General features: G+C 45.3%; 1 protein-coding gene across 4 annotated transcripts in view; it reads right to left on the bottom strand.

Annotated features, from left to right (window-relative positions):
• The window catches only part of CDYL (chromodomain Y like), a 246,519-nt gene that overhangs the window by 16,847 nt on the left and 216,050 nt on the right, over positions 1 to 13,622 (bottom strand). The window lies entirely within an intron of this gene.

The following is a 13,622-nucleotide window of genomic DNA, read 5'->3' as shown; positions in this document are numbered from 1 at the left end:
TATGTCAGTTCCTCAGCATCAAAGTGGACGCTGTGTCTGAAACATATGGTCTCCTGAACTTAGTATTTCTTAAACTAAAGGCAAGAGATTCATTTAATGCTCTCCTAGAATTATCAGGTTACGTCAGAGTAAGAATTCAAGTATTAATAAATAATTACAGTCCTATTCATACGAACTGTCTGAATATTATCTCACCTGGTGATCAGTATATAGAGCCTTCGGATAGGAGAAGAAAGGGAAAGAAATGGAAGAAAACTGGATCAAACTTACTAACAACATTAGCAGAGGTTCTTGGAGGGGAGAACAGGAATGACCAGGTCAGAAATATTTCCTCTACAATGAAAGAAGATAAGCCAAGGCCACCAGAAAAGACTCAGGAATGGACATCGGGAGAAGTCAAATATTTCCTTGGTAAAACAACAGGACTTTCAATTGGTAGAAATACTTCAGAGGTTTTTAAAAAAAAAAAATCAATTTTTTAAAATTTTGAAGAGGCTATATAATATGTGCATATATATGGTTCAAGAATCTACAAATGCAAGAAGATCTATGTAAGAGGCCTCCCACCAACCCTGCTCTCCATCTGCCCAAGACCCCCACGCTCCAGTTAGCTAGAAAAACCCGTGTCTGGTTTCCTAGTATCCTTCCATATTGATGTATACACAAGCAAGCAAGAATAAAAAGATTTCCAACCCCCTTCAAAAAACACAAGTGGTAGTTCACTGACATAGTATTTTGTCCTATCTTGCTTTTATTATTTGACAGTATCTTAGAACTTGTTTTAGTGGGTCAGTTTCCTTGTTCTTTTCTAAGGCTGTGTACCAGTCTGCTGAACGGATGTTCTAAAATCCACTTTACCGATCCATACTGCAGGACATGCTAACATTACCTTGGCTGCCCTCATTCCAATGCTGGCAAGTATTTCCAATTGAAAGAGCATTTGATAAGCTGCTGTTACCAGGAACACAGGGTGTCCTAAATCTTTCTGAGGAGGCTAGCAAGGATCCTTTTTAACTTTCAACCTCTCCTCCATCAGAACCTTCCCGATCTGTGTTCTCTCTGTCCACCATCCTCGACACACTCCACTGTAGCTAGAGGCAACAGGACCAGATAACTTCTTGAGTAAACAGGGAAATGGCTCACAGATGACCCTGAAACCATTAAGCCTGGGTGCGCAGGAGATGGGGCACCACAGCGGAGTCTCATGTAGCCAGGGGAGGAGGACAGAAGCTTCATTTTATCCACAGATATTACTTAGGTGTAGATGCTCCGCTCCAGAGATCAGAGTGGGGGCTGGAGAAGTCGGGTGGAGATGGGTCCTTGGGGGCTGGCGCCCAGAAGTGATGGTTGAATCGAGAAGCAGGAGCTCCAAACAGGAAGCATGAGGAGCGAGCCTGCTGCTGAGCCACGTGCAGGACCAGGAGGCAGTGGGGAAGCAGGAAGGCAGCGAGAGGCTCCCCTCAAAGGAAGGGGAAGCTGCTGTGGCCATAAGGACGTGTCGTAGTAGCATATGCCCCAGTGAGGTGGAGGAGAAATGAGAAGGGGCAGTGGGAGGGGAGGTTAGAAGCCATTAATAAACTCGGGCAAGCAGTGTCACTGCAGTGCTAAGGGTAAGGGTAAAAAAGCCAGACTGCAGGATACAATGAAAGACAGATAAAAGTTGTTAAATAAGAAAGCATACATATTCAAGTCACGAATCCGTTATCATGCTGTTTTAAGGAGCGCAGAGCTACAATGGCCAGGTGAGAAGATGTGGACTGGAGGCCTGGACTGCAGACAACCATGACTTCCCTGCCTGAACAGAGCCCACAGGGGAGCAGTCCCGGGCAGAGGCGCAAGGTGGAGGCTGCCTGACTCACAGGTGAAGGGTGATGTGACAAAAGCAAAATGAGTGGGGACGGGCTGGAGGCTGCGGTGTGCCCAGGAGGAGGGGTTCTTGGACATGACACAGGCCAGCGTGCTCGGAACAACAGGTGAGAGTGTCCGGGATCTTGAAGAGTTACTAACCCCGAACTGAATTAATGGACACACACATTAATCAGAACACAGTGAGAAGGACCCAGCAATGCAGGGGAAGGGCTGGGGGGCTGCATTCCGCCAGGACAAAGCCTGCTGATTTTGGACTGGCCCCTTGCCCCCTCAACTGCTCCTGCTTTTCTCAGTCTCTTTTCTTTCTCTGTTTAAAAGGCACACATTCCTTAACTCTAGAGGCAGATTTCTTGGTGTCTTCTTTCCACAGAAGCGGGATTTCCAAGCTATGGGGTCCACGTTGCCTTCATATGCTTCACAAAAAGTGCATTCTTTTCTTTGAGGCAACAGGTTCTTCGGAGCTATCCGTGGTTCTGCAAATGTGGAAATGGACTGGTGCTGGCTCATGCTGACCAAGATTATTGGACTTGGCTTTCATCTCCCTGTTCAAACTGCCTTGACTCACTGGTGCCATTATAGTCCCTGCTGATTTCAGGCCCTGCGATCTTGCCAGGGCCTCAACTACCACACCCACCCCAGCAGGACTCCTGCGACCCTCAGTTATCTCCCTCTGAGGCCGTGTGACATCTTACTGTGCCCTTTGTGGGTAGAGAAGTGTTCACAGCAGGACTGAGTCTCCAGATCAGACTGCCAGCATTAGCTGGGTCCTGACAGCCATCCGCCTCCCCCGGTTGTCATTTGTGTCCCTTAGCCCCTCACTCATGACAACCCACCCATGGCAGTCGTTCAGTCATTCCGGGTTTGTGCTCACCTCAACGCCTTTGTACTTGCTCCTCCCTCTGCCTAGAATGTCCTTCCCTAGAGCCTCCAATGGCTGGTTCCTCCTGCTCACCTGGACAGCCGCAGATGAGCCTCTGTGGAGCGTCCCTCTGATGTGGGCTCCTCCCGGCACCACTCATGTCACCCCGTCTGTTCTCCTCACAGCCCTCCTCACCAAAGGAATGTCTTCCTCAGCTGATGTTTTATTCCTGGTGTCGATGTTGTTGCCGTACTCCACTGAGCTCTGTGACAGCAGGGTCCCTGTCTGTCTCATTTGCTAATGTACCCTCAGAGGTTGGAACACTCAATATTCACTGAAGAAATGAAGGGAAGGGCCCTTCAGGTCTCATCAGCCCAGCTCCCTCCATGCAGGGATGAGAAGCTAAGTGGCCTGCCCAGCGTCACACGGCTGATCACCTGGTGCCAATCTGGGGACAGTAAGCAGTACGCTCTAGGGCAGAATCAACTGCTAATGACCAACCTAAAAGGTAAACATGGAGATTTCGAAAAAAATATCCTCCACAAGGAAAACTGTGGGAAAATTTACTGTGACTCCCTAGACCAACAGCTCTGATGACAAAGAGGGAGCAAATGTTCTCAGTGAGCAGCGGACGGCTCCTTCAGGACCTGGGTTCAGAGACCACTAACTGCCTTCCTAGGATTTATTTGTTCCAGCAGGGAACAAACCCATTTCAGTGCCTCTCCTAATAAATGGTATTCTTTTTTTTTTTTTTTTTAAGATTTTATTTATTTATTTGTCAGAGAGAAAAACACAGCAAGAGAGGGAGCACAAGCAGGGAGAGGGAGAAGCAGGCCTCCTGCTGAGCAAGAAGCCAGATGTGGGGCCCGATCCCAGGACGCTGGGATCATGACCTGAGCTAAAGGCAGACACTTAACAACTGAGCCGCCCAGGCACCCCTAAATGGTATTCTTTTAACATGTTTGCGCTCAAAAGAATCCCTGCAAACATGTGTTTGTTAATCTGTTAGAATTCACTGCTTCAAAAATCATGTCTCTAAAAACGAAATGTGCCTCCTGCTTCCAAACGTAAGAAACAGCAGCCATTTCCTTACTTGCCTGAAAGAAGTAGAAAACTGAAAAAACAAACAAAAAACACCCCCCCCCCCAAACAAAACAACAGCAACAACAAAAAACCCCACCCAATAACTGTTTCAGACACTGGACAACAGGCAGGGCAGAGGCCTGTTTCCAGCATGAAGGGGACGGAGCACGGTGAGCCCAACAATGTCCCAGGCTTTCTGCCTGGAGGCCATTTCCACACTGTAGGTGCAGGCAAGGGACACTGAGAGCAGCCTAGCAAAAGTCCTAAAATCAGGAAGAGCCCAGGAGGCTCTAATTAGTGGGGTGGGGTACTGAAAAGGAGGGAGCCACACAGAAAGCTCCAGAACTGCCTAGGAGATCCCCTTGAGTCTTTCCTGAACACCAATCTGAGTATGCACGAGGCGAAACGCCACAAGATTTGGCAGACAACAACTTTCGAGGAAAAAATTACCTATAAACCATATAATTGCCAGAGTGCACACGGGGCTGGGAGCCGGCACCAGCCAGGGTGGGAGAGACTTCACTGAACAGCCGGGGCGCTGGGTTGAGACCCCGGAACAGGCACATACTATTAGTAGAACTCATCCAGCTCCAGAACAAAGGATACTCTGGAACTACACTAACAACACTTAAAAATAAGCCTTGAAAGGATCAAACTGATTTGCAAGTAAGAACTGGCTGTCAGAACAAAACCATTTGGTTTTATTTTAAAAGATTTTATTTATTTATTTGACAGAGAGAAAGAGCGGGCACACAAGCAGGAGGAGTGGGAGAAGGAGGAGGAGACATGCCGCTGAGCAGGAGCCCGATGTGGGGCTCAATTCCAGGACCCCAAGATTATGACCTGAGTTGAAAGCAGATGCTTAACGACTGAGCCACCCAGGCACTCCCAAAACTAACAGTTTCAAAAGCATAAAAACCAGGACCAAAATATAAATGTCCCAACATTTAGGAGCCAAAAAATTAGACATAAAAACAAGCAGAAAAATCGGACCTATGCTCGAGATCAAATGAATTTAATAGAAAGGGATCTACAACTGAGGGGTGAGTGAGTAACAGAAAAGGACATCTCCTAAACTGTTATAAATTCACCTCAGTGATAAATCAGCTCAAGTGTGCTCAAGAATTTAAAAGACAACATGAACACAGGAATTTCATTAGTATGTGAGACGCCACCTTGAGACCCACCGCCAGATTCCATCCAGAATGAAGCACAGAGAAAAAAGAAAAACCAGAGTGGAACCCAGGTGCCCTGAAGGATGACAGCAAACAATCCAGCATATGTAAAATCTGAGGCCAAGAAACAGGGTGCGCATGTGTGTAAAAAAAATGTGCAAAAATAATGGCTAAAAGTTTTCCCTATCTGATGAAAACCAGAAGCTTACAGACCCAAGAAGCTTAATATCCATCAGGATAAGCACAAGGAAAACAAACGTAAGGTACATCATAACGTGTAAAAGCTAATGATAAAGAGAAAATCTTCAAAGTAGAGAAAGAGAGAAAAAGACCTAACAGGCAGAGTAACATAACAACCACCGCAAGTTTATCTGTGAAAGCGGAGCAGACAGTGGAAAAGGCACAGCATCTTCAAGTGCAGGAAATAGGGGCGCCTGCGTGATCAGTGGAATAAGCATCTGCCTGGCTCAGGTCATGGTCTCGGGGTCCTGGGATGGAGTCCCACGTTAGAATCCTTGCTCAGCAGGGAGTCTGCTTCTCCTTCACCCCCTGCCTCTCCCCACCGCTCATGCGCTTTCTCTTTCAAATAGAACCAAGTGCAGGAAGTAAGAAATAAGCATATAGCACACATGTAGCATATTCTGTCCTTCAGAAACGAAAGAGAAATAAAAACTTTTCCAGGCAAAAGTGGAGAAAATTGGTAGCCAGGAGACCTGCACTACAAGAAATGGTAAAGGAAGTTTTTCAAAGCAAAACTGAGAGCAGGCAGAAGCTTGGACACACACGGAAGAATGTGGAGCACCAGAAGTGGTAAACACACAGGTAAAAGTAAACCCACACAGACCGCAGGTTACATTTAATAAATGAGAGTAGGAGGCGACAACTGGCCTCCTCACAAACCACACCCACCTAACCAGAATGAGTAAAAACCACTCTGTGTGCACTACGTAAATATAGTGTCCTCAAGAAATGGACAACTCTCTGGAAAAATATGAATTCTCAAGACTGATCTCGGATGCAACAGAAACAAGGAGAAGGAATAACTGAGTAAAGATAAAAGAAAGAACAGCGCTGGAAAGTGCTTTGGTGCTGGGCATGGCAGGAGCCATGGAGTACAGAGGAAAATGGCTTCAAAGCTCGGAGGAAAGGAGGAAATCTACCAAATTCATTTCATGAAGAGAATTTAACTCTGATGTCAGGGCTGGACACTGATGACACAAAACAAAACCACATGCCAATTTTACTTTAACCACATGCCCATTTTATTAACACCAAATATTGTAAAGCAATCTATCTTTTCTTGAGTTTAATTTTAACAGACTTCCAGCTGCAACCTCGGTAGCTAAGATTTGGCTGGAAGACAAGCTAAGACATCTCTGAAGAGAACCGTGAGTGATGCGCACCTTGCTAATTGTATATATTTAGAGCTATTCAGGGCATGGCTTTAGTGCAGAAGACGACCAATTAGAATTAACCTACGTCTAGTTCCTGTGATGACAATCTTACGGCACGAAAGAGAAAGAGAAGTCGGTATGGATCATTCAGTAAGTGGTGATGAAAAACCAGGCAGTTAATTTTCTTAACCTGTCGATTTATGTCTTTACTCAAAATAAAACACAGACACACAGAACAGATGAGCACAGAAAAATTCATTTGAGGGAATAAAAAACACCAAAACACAAAAAACTGATCTCACAAATAAAAAATGAGACCATCTTTTCTACCTACAGATTAGGAAAACTTTTTTTTTTTAAAGATTTTATTTATTCGAGATAGAGAGCGCGTGCACAGGAGAGAGCATGAACAGGAGCGGGGTGGGGGGGCAGAGGGAGGGGAGAGAGAAGCTCCTCGTGGAGCAGGGAGTCCAATGTGGGACTCAATCCCAGGACCCTGGGATCATGAACTGAGCTGAAGACAGATGCTCAACTGACTGAGCCACCCAGGCACCCTAGGAGACCTTTTTAAATATGGCAGTTAGATCAGGACTGGTGGAGAGCACCAGTAAATGGATATACTTTTACAGAGCATTTTTATAAGGTGTGTCGATCCACCTCTGAACTTTTAATTCCACTTTTAGAATTCTAACAGAAGAAAAAGAAATTAGATGAGGGCATGTTTTTACATATAAAAGCTATTCAAATTATTTTTAAAATAGAGAAACTGTAAAGAGCGCTAACTTTAATAGTTAGGAAATGGTTCAATGACCAAGGAGAAACACATCCCTCCCCCAACACAGCACTGGGATGTTCGTGAAGACTGTTAAGATCCAGTTCCGTAAGGGTGTTCTGGAAGCTACCATTTACATTACAGGCTACATATGCCAAGCTTTTAACATAAATCTAATTTAATACATTGGGGGACATCTGAAAGCGGGGCTGTACCTGCAGATTTCTCAAGCTTGTGTTCTTTTACTTCGTTATTCCCAAAAGTATACAGCACAGAAATGAAAATGAATGCTACCTAAAGGTATATGTAAGTGTAATCAACAATCTTTACATGCAAATACACAAGAATGTTAGTAATGGTTCTTCCTTCGTAATAGAGATATGGGTGATTTTTAGATTCTTGGTATTTTGTAAATTTCCACAATACACTACTGACATTAGGATGGGAACTACTTAAAAACAGACTATAGCAACCAAAATCCAAACAAATATTTCTGGGATATTATTTTTAAATAGGTAAAGATTTATTAGTATTTCTCTAAGCATATTATAGTTTAGAGCTGTTTAATCAAAAGTTGGTAAATGTGATATGCTAAGGCTACAGTATGGGTCTGAGTCACAAGTAAAGTTCTAAACCAGCTGTTACTTTCTTTAGTCTACAGTTTCAGAGGAAACACTACAGTGTTTACAGAGTTTAACCCTCCTTTACAGTTTAACGTTTCAAAACACTGTCCCCTACACTTACTAACCCTAACCCTATGTAACCATAAAAATGCCTACCACTTTATTCAGATTATATAATCTGCACACTGAATTCATTAACGGAAACATTCCCAATGAACGTGGAAGTAAAAGGGAGGCTTTAAACATCTGTATCCCCTTTTTTCCATAACACATTAAATGAATAAACACCTTATACATAATTATTAAAGTCTCTTTGCTCCAATTCCTTCAAATTCAGGTCCCTGTCTGTAGGATCTCTGACTCTAAGGCCATACAGGTCTGAGCGGTCTCGTAAAAGACAGTAACGTATGGTCAGGCTGCTAAAAAGTTTTGCTCCAACACAACTGATATATTAGGAACAACAGTGAGCATACTGCAAATTTCACCTTCTGTTTATGCCTGATTTTTTGTGGAGCCCGTTGAATGCACAAGCACAACTCAGGTGACTCTAGCTGGGCAGGAACACACAGAACACACTTCCACCAGCCCCCTAGCTTTCTGTGTGCTTTCAAGATGCCCCTTCCGCTGCCTCACAGTAACCCTTCCCACACCCGCTCCCACCAGCGAACTGCATGTCTCTTACATGATAAAGTGCCACCTTTATCGTAGTATTTATGTTTTTCTTAACCATTTAATAGGTCAAACCGCAGTACCACTTTCATTAGGGTCCTTCCTATTTTTAAATATGCTAATGACACAGTTTGTGAGTGTTGGGCTCCTATCCATTTCCCACCTGAGCCCGGTGGTTTTTAGGGCATGATTTCACATGGTGTGGTGATTTTTGGGAAAGCACACTCGCATTATAGCAGAACTGGCTGTAAGTTTTCTCTCCACTGCTCAGTATCAAAGTCATTCTTTTTTGCCTCAGTCAAGAAAGAACTTATTCACAGCCACGTTTTAGACCTGGGCTTAAAAATAAAACCAACAATTTGCTTCAAGAGGCCGCACATAAACCAACAAGCAACTGCCCAGTGGGGAATTCGATGGAAATGCGCACCATCAAACTCCATATTCAGAGATCTTTGGTATTCATGAGTCCAATTCTTCCAGGAGGAACTTCCGATGCCCAGCAGGGGCTCTATCCAAATGTTCCCTCAAAGTGCTTGGACACTGTTGTCCTCACCCCAACGGAGGGCATCTACCACAGCAAAGGGCCCCAAGATTGCCGGAGCTGAAGGAAGATTCTCCAGCTGGGGAGAGTGAGGTATTGTGTGTCTGTGTTCCAAAGCCCTTAAAACTGGGCTCTGCTTTCTCTGTGCGATCTACTCCTTTGTTCTCCACAGCACGTTGCTCCCCAATTCCACCCCCCCACAAATCTGTCTTCAGAGCTTCCTGCTCACTTTCAAGCCAATTACACCCCTTTTTGTTTCAAAGAGCAACCCCGACACCACAATCCTCCCCAGGAAACCTGTGTTTAAGGACACCCCAGCCGACCTCCACAGTGGAGGAACTCTTCCTCCCCTGCAGATCACATCTGGGGCCACGGCCACATCTTTCCTGTCCCACTGTCACTTAGCGGGAACATCTAGTCCTCACTTGTCAGCCTGCAGGAGGGTTAGGGGAGTGAAAACGGTCTTTTGAATCTGTCAACAATTGTCCTCCTGGGACTCGCAGCCTACCTAGACTCTCCCCGGCAGGTCCCTCCCCCACAGGACAGGTCCCCTACTGCTGGAGGATGTGCCTGATGACCACCTGCAGCTCTGGATTTGGGACTCAGAGACAGAGTGCGAGCTCAGTTTATATCACCACTGAGGCCCCTGAATACTGTGCTTGGGGGTGCTTATTTTTGTACACTGTATTAGGACAAACCCTAATTTAGAAATGTAAATTAGCCACTGAAGGCATGGAGCCTCTTCATCACATACATTTAATATAATCAAATTGAAATATAAGAATCGGTATCATTAAGAGTAAGTCTGGGGGCGCCTGGGTGGTTCATCAGTTAAGCGTCTGACTCTTGGTTTCAGCTCAGGTGACATTCTCAGGGTTGTGAGACTGAGCCCCGTGATGGACTCTGCTTCTGCCTCTCCCTTTGCCCCTCCCCCAGCTTGTGCTTGCTCTGTCTCAAATACATCTGTGTGTGTGTGTGTGTGTGTGTGTGTGTGTGTGTGTGTTTAAACATTTAAAAAAATTTGTCAGTAAGAGAAAGAGGGACAGAGCATAAGTGGTGGGGGTCAGGGGTGGTTGGGGAAAGGCAGGCAGAGGGAGAAGCAGACCCCCGCTAAGCAAGGAGCCTGATGTGGGGACTCAATCCCAGGACACTGGGATCATGATCCGAGCCAAAAGCAGACACCCAACTGATTGAGCCACCCAAGCATTCCTCAATAAATAAAATCTTAAAAAAAAGAAAGGGCAAGTCTGTTCATTTTTTTCCTTTCTTTTAAGATTTTATTTATTTATTTGACAGAGAGAGTATAAGCAGGGGGAGCAGCACAGGGAGACAAGCAGACTCCCCGCTGAGCAGGGAGCCCCATGTGGGGCTCAATCCCAGGATCCTGGGATCATGACCTGAGCCAAAGGCAGATGCTTAATGCTGCAGATCTGTCCAATTTCTGCTGCACACACATCTCCCCTGGCCCCTATTCATTCCCAGTGTTTGGCTATGCTGGGGATGCGCTGGGCATCCATACCATCCGGGCCCCGGCCATGTGTTCTAGTTATTAGGTATTGCAGCTCCAGCCTCTGGACCCCAAAAGATGGTAACAAGTAGCACAGCAAACGGGAGGAAGGCCAGATTGTTCTTGGTGACTAGTACCACACTTTCCATAAATGTGCTGAAAACCACAGCAATGTTCTGCCAGATGAGCTGCTTGCCCGGGCCAGGCAAAACTGCCAGAATCTTCCATGATCCTAATGCCTGAGGCAGACGCCTTCTTACTCCAGCTGTTGCAGGAATTATCGTCCACGCTGGGTCTAGACAAGAAGGTCCCTTTCTCCTAATCATTTCAGTATGGCTGCCCTATACCTAGACTGATCATCACTTCTGGGGTTCTTTGTTGAGGGGTAGACAGGCGGGTGGGTACTGTGTGACCTTCCCCCCTTCTACCCAATGGGGCTTTGCAAGTTCTGGGACACGAAATCCATCTCGTGCCTAACGAATCAGTATTCACGTGTTTAGAAAAGAGTAGGAGACACCAGAGACTGCGGCCTAGAAGCAACCCGGAGCCAGCTGATAAAATGTGTGCCTTACCTCGGGCTGCACTGGACAAGTCTGGGAAGGCTGCCCAGACTGCCGAGACCCTGCTAAGTAGCAGCCATCCAGACAGAAAGCATGGGCAGTGCTTCTGGCCCTCACAAGGGGTCTCCCTCACAGCCCCAACCTGGATGTGGTGTCACCTGTTGAACCCTCCGGCACATGTCACACTGGGCTATGAGGAGCTGACTCCCCCGAGGAGGCCACCTCTGGGCTTGGACCCCAGCCTAGCACGTGACTCTTGGGTAGCCTCTGATAAGTGAAAATATCTGAGATGCAAGCGCACACCCATTTGATCTACAGGCCTTCCGCTCTCTCAATAGTGAGGCCAAGGTCTCCCCTCCCCGGCCCGGTGCCACCCTGTGTGGCAAGACACTGGGTCACAGGCCTCTGGGGGTCCCGTCTTCCCTCACTCGGCAATGGGAAGAAGGGACAGAGGCATTCTCATCCTGCACACTCACAGCCTGTTTGCGAACCCCTCATCAGCCCTTCCCCTGCATTGCTCTCTCGACTCGCCTGATTTTTATAGCGATTATTTTATATCTTGACCACTCCATCAGCCTCACTGCTCTGCTGGTTTCCAGTTTTGTGACTGTACACTAGCCACGGCCATCTCTTATGGCCACAATAGCTTTCCTCACACCTTTTTATTCAAATATTTTCCCTACAAGACAAGAACCCCAAAACCCAAACTTAAATCAAAACTTATCAGGTGAACAATTAAGGTTTTCCTTAAGCTGAGGCTCTTCTGCACCTCTGACATCACCTCCTAAGAACTAATCAGGCACTCTGCTCCAGGTTCCATCACGACCATTTTCATCCTAGCTCTCTATTTTTTACAAAGATTTTGTTTATTTGACAGAGAGAGAGAAGGAGAATGAGAGAGAGTGCACAAGTAGGGGGAGCATTAGGCAGAGGAGAGGGAGAAGCAGGCTTCCCGCTGAGCAAGGAGACCAAAGAGGGACTGGATACCAGGACCCTGGGATCATGACCTGAGCTGAAGGCGGATGCTTAGCCACCCAGGCGCCCCATCATCCCAGCTCTTTAATATGAGCTAGAGCCACGCTAGTGGCCGAGCGGGCTCCAGAACTTTGTACTGTGAGGCTACTGGCACAGTACTAGCACTCAGAAAAACACATTCCGAATAATAACTCATTCTCTAAAGAGCAAGAGAATACTTAAGAATGGAGGCTGCATAAGAGGCATTTTAGTCCGTGAAGCATACAAATTATCTCCCTGAAACTACTAAGTAACTCACGAATGCTAGAAATATACTCAAAGCAGATGAATGAATGGAAAACTGTGAAATGAATTAGTTAACAAAGCTGAGAGTACGCAGAATTAGGAAGCATTCTGAAAATCAACAGAAAAAAGAACATAAGCTGTGGTTTCTTCAATTAAAGTCATCCTGAGCAATAATTAACTTCCAAAAAGAACCAACCTAAAAATATTAGGTATGAAAAAGCAATGAGGAGACTTAAAAGGAAATACTATTTTGAGATAAAAAGTAGCAATTAATGAGACTACGTAACTTTAAATAATGTTAATGTCAATTTTCTAAAACCTATATAGGATCAGCCTGATTAAACCAAATAATTATGAAGCAGGATATACACAACAATATAGTCTTCAATATGGGAATTACACTGTTTTGCCATTGGTAGCAGGGGTTCTAAACATGACTATGAAGTAGAATCATGAAGCAGGTTTTTAAAAACATGCTCCTCGGGCCACATTCCCAGCTCCCAAGGGTTTCCGGGAGTGGAGCACTGGTGCGTTTCCCATCTGACGCTGATGCACACTGAGGGCTGAGGACGTCGACTGTCCGGGTAATGGGTTTGCTGTCTTCCACTGATGTAGCATCATGATGTATACTATGGTCTGAAACAGGATATTCAGGGTAACCCAAAGGAAAGTGTATAAGTCAGAAGATGGAGACTGAATTAGCAGTGATATTTCCTCGAAATCAGAGGAAATGGGTCATTTAAAGTCTAAATAATGGAAACAAATAAGGAAATGGGAAACAAAGAAAAATAGTATGTGATACAAGAAGTAAAGAACACTGGGAAGGACACAGGGAGATGCTAAAACAGATGAAGAAGGACATTAGCAATGTAGAGAAACTCAAAATACTCAAAGATACTCGCATGACTGGTTTTTCTCCAATAATGAATTTAGCGAGTAAGTCAGAGGAAACAGTAAAAACTCAGGATCTGGAAACCAAAGAGGAGTTTTCAGGTGCTGGTCAGTATCGACAAGATCATACTGCTTTCCTCTTTAAAGACTGCATTTCAGGAAACATGCTCACAATTTCACAGTTCGGTAACCTCAAATAGCCTAATGGTTGGTTCTTATATTACTCATACTTATAATTTTTCAGTTAGTATCATCTAGGAAAGGTAAAATATCCACATTCCAATTAATTGTCTTCTCTCAAAATGGATTTCTCACTCACTGACCACTGTTTCTAACTTTTCTCTTATTCTTCACCAAAAGTGAGAAGGGAAACCCAGCGATCAATCATAGTAGTCTCTCAGAGGAGGTAAGCAGAGGTC

Source organism: Mustela erminea, chromosome 4 (assembly GCF_009829155.1).
Source record: "Mustela erminea isolate mMusErm1 chromosome 4, mMusErm1.Pri, whole genome shotgun sequence".
Lineage (NCBI taxonomy): Eukaryota > Metazoa > Chordata > Mammalia > Carnivora > Mustelidae > Mustela > Mustela erminea.
The sequence above is the reverse complement of the archived record's forward strand: the minus strand, read 5'-3'. Positions and strand labels throughout refer to the sequence as shown.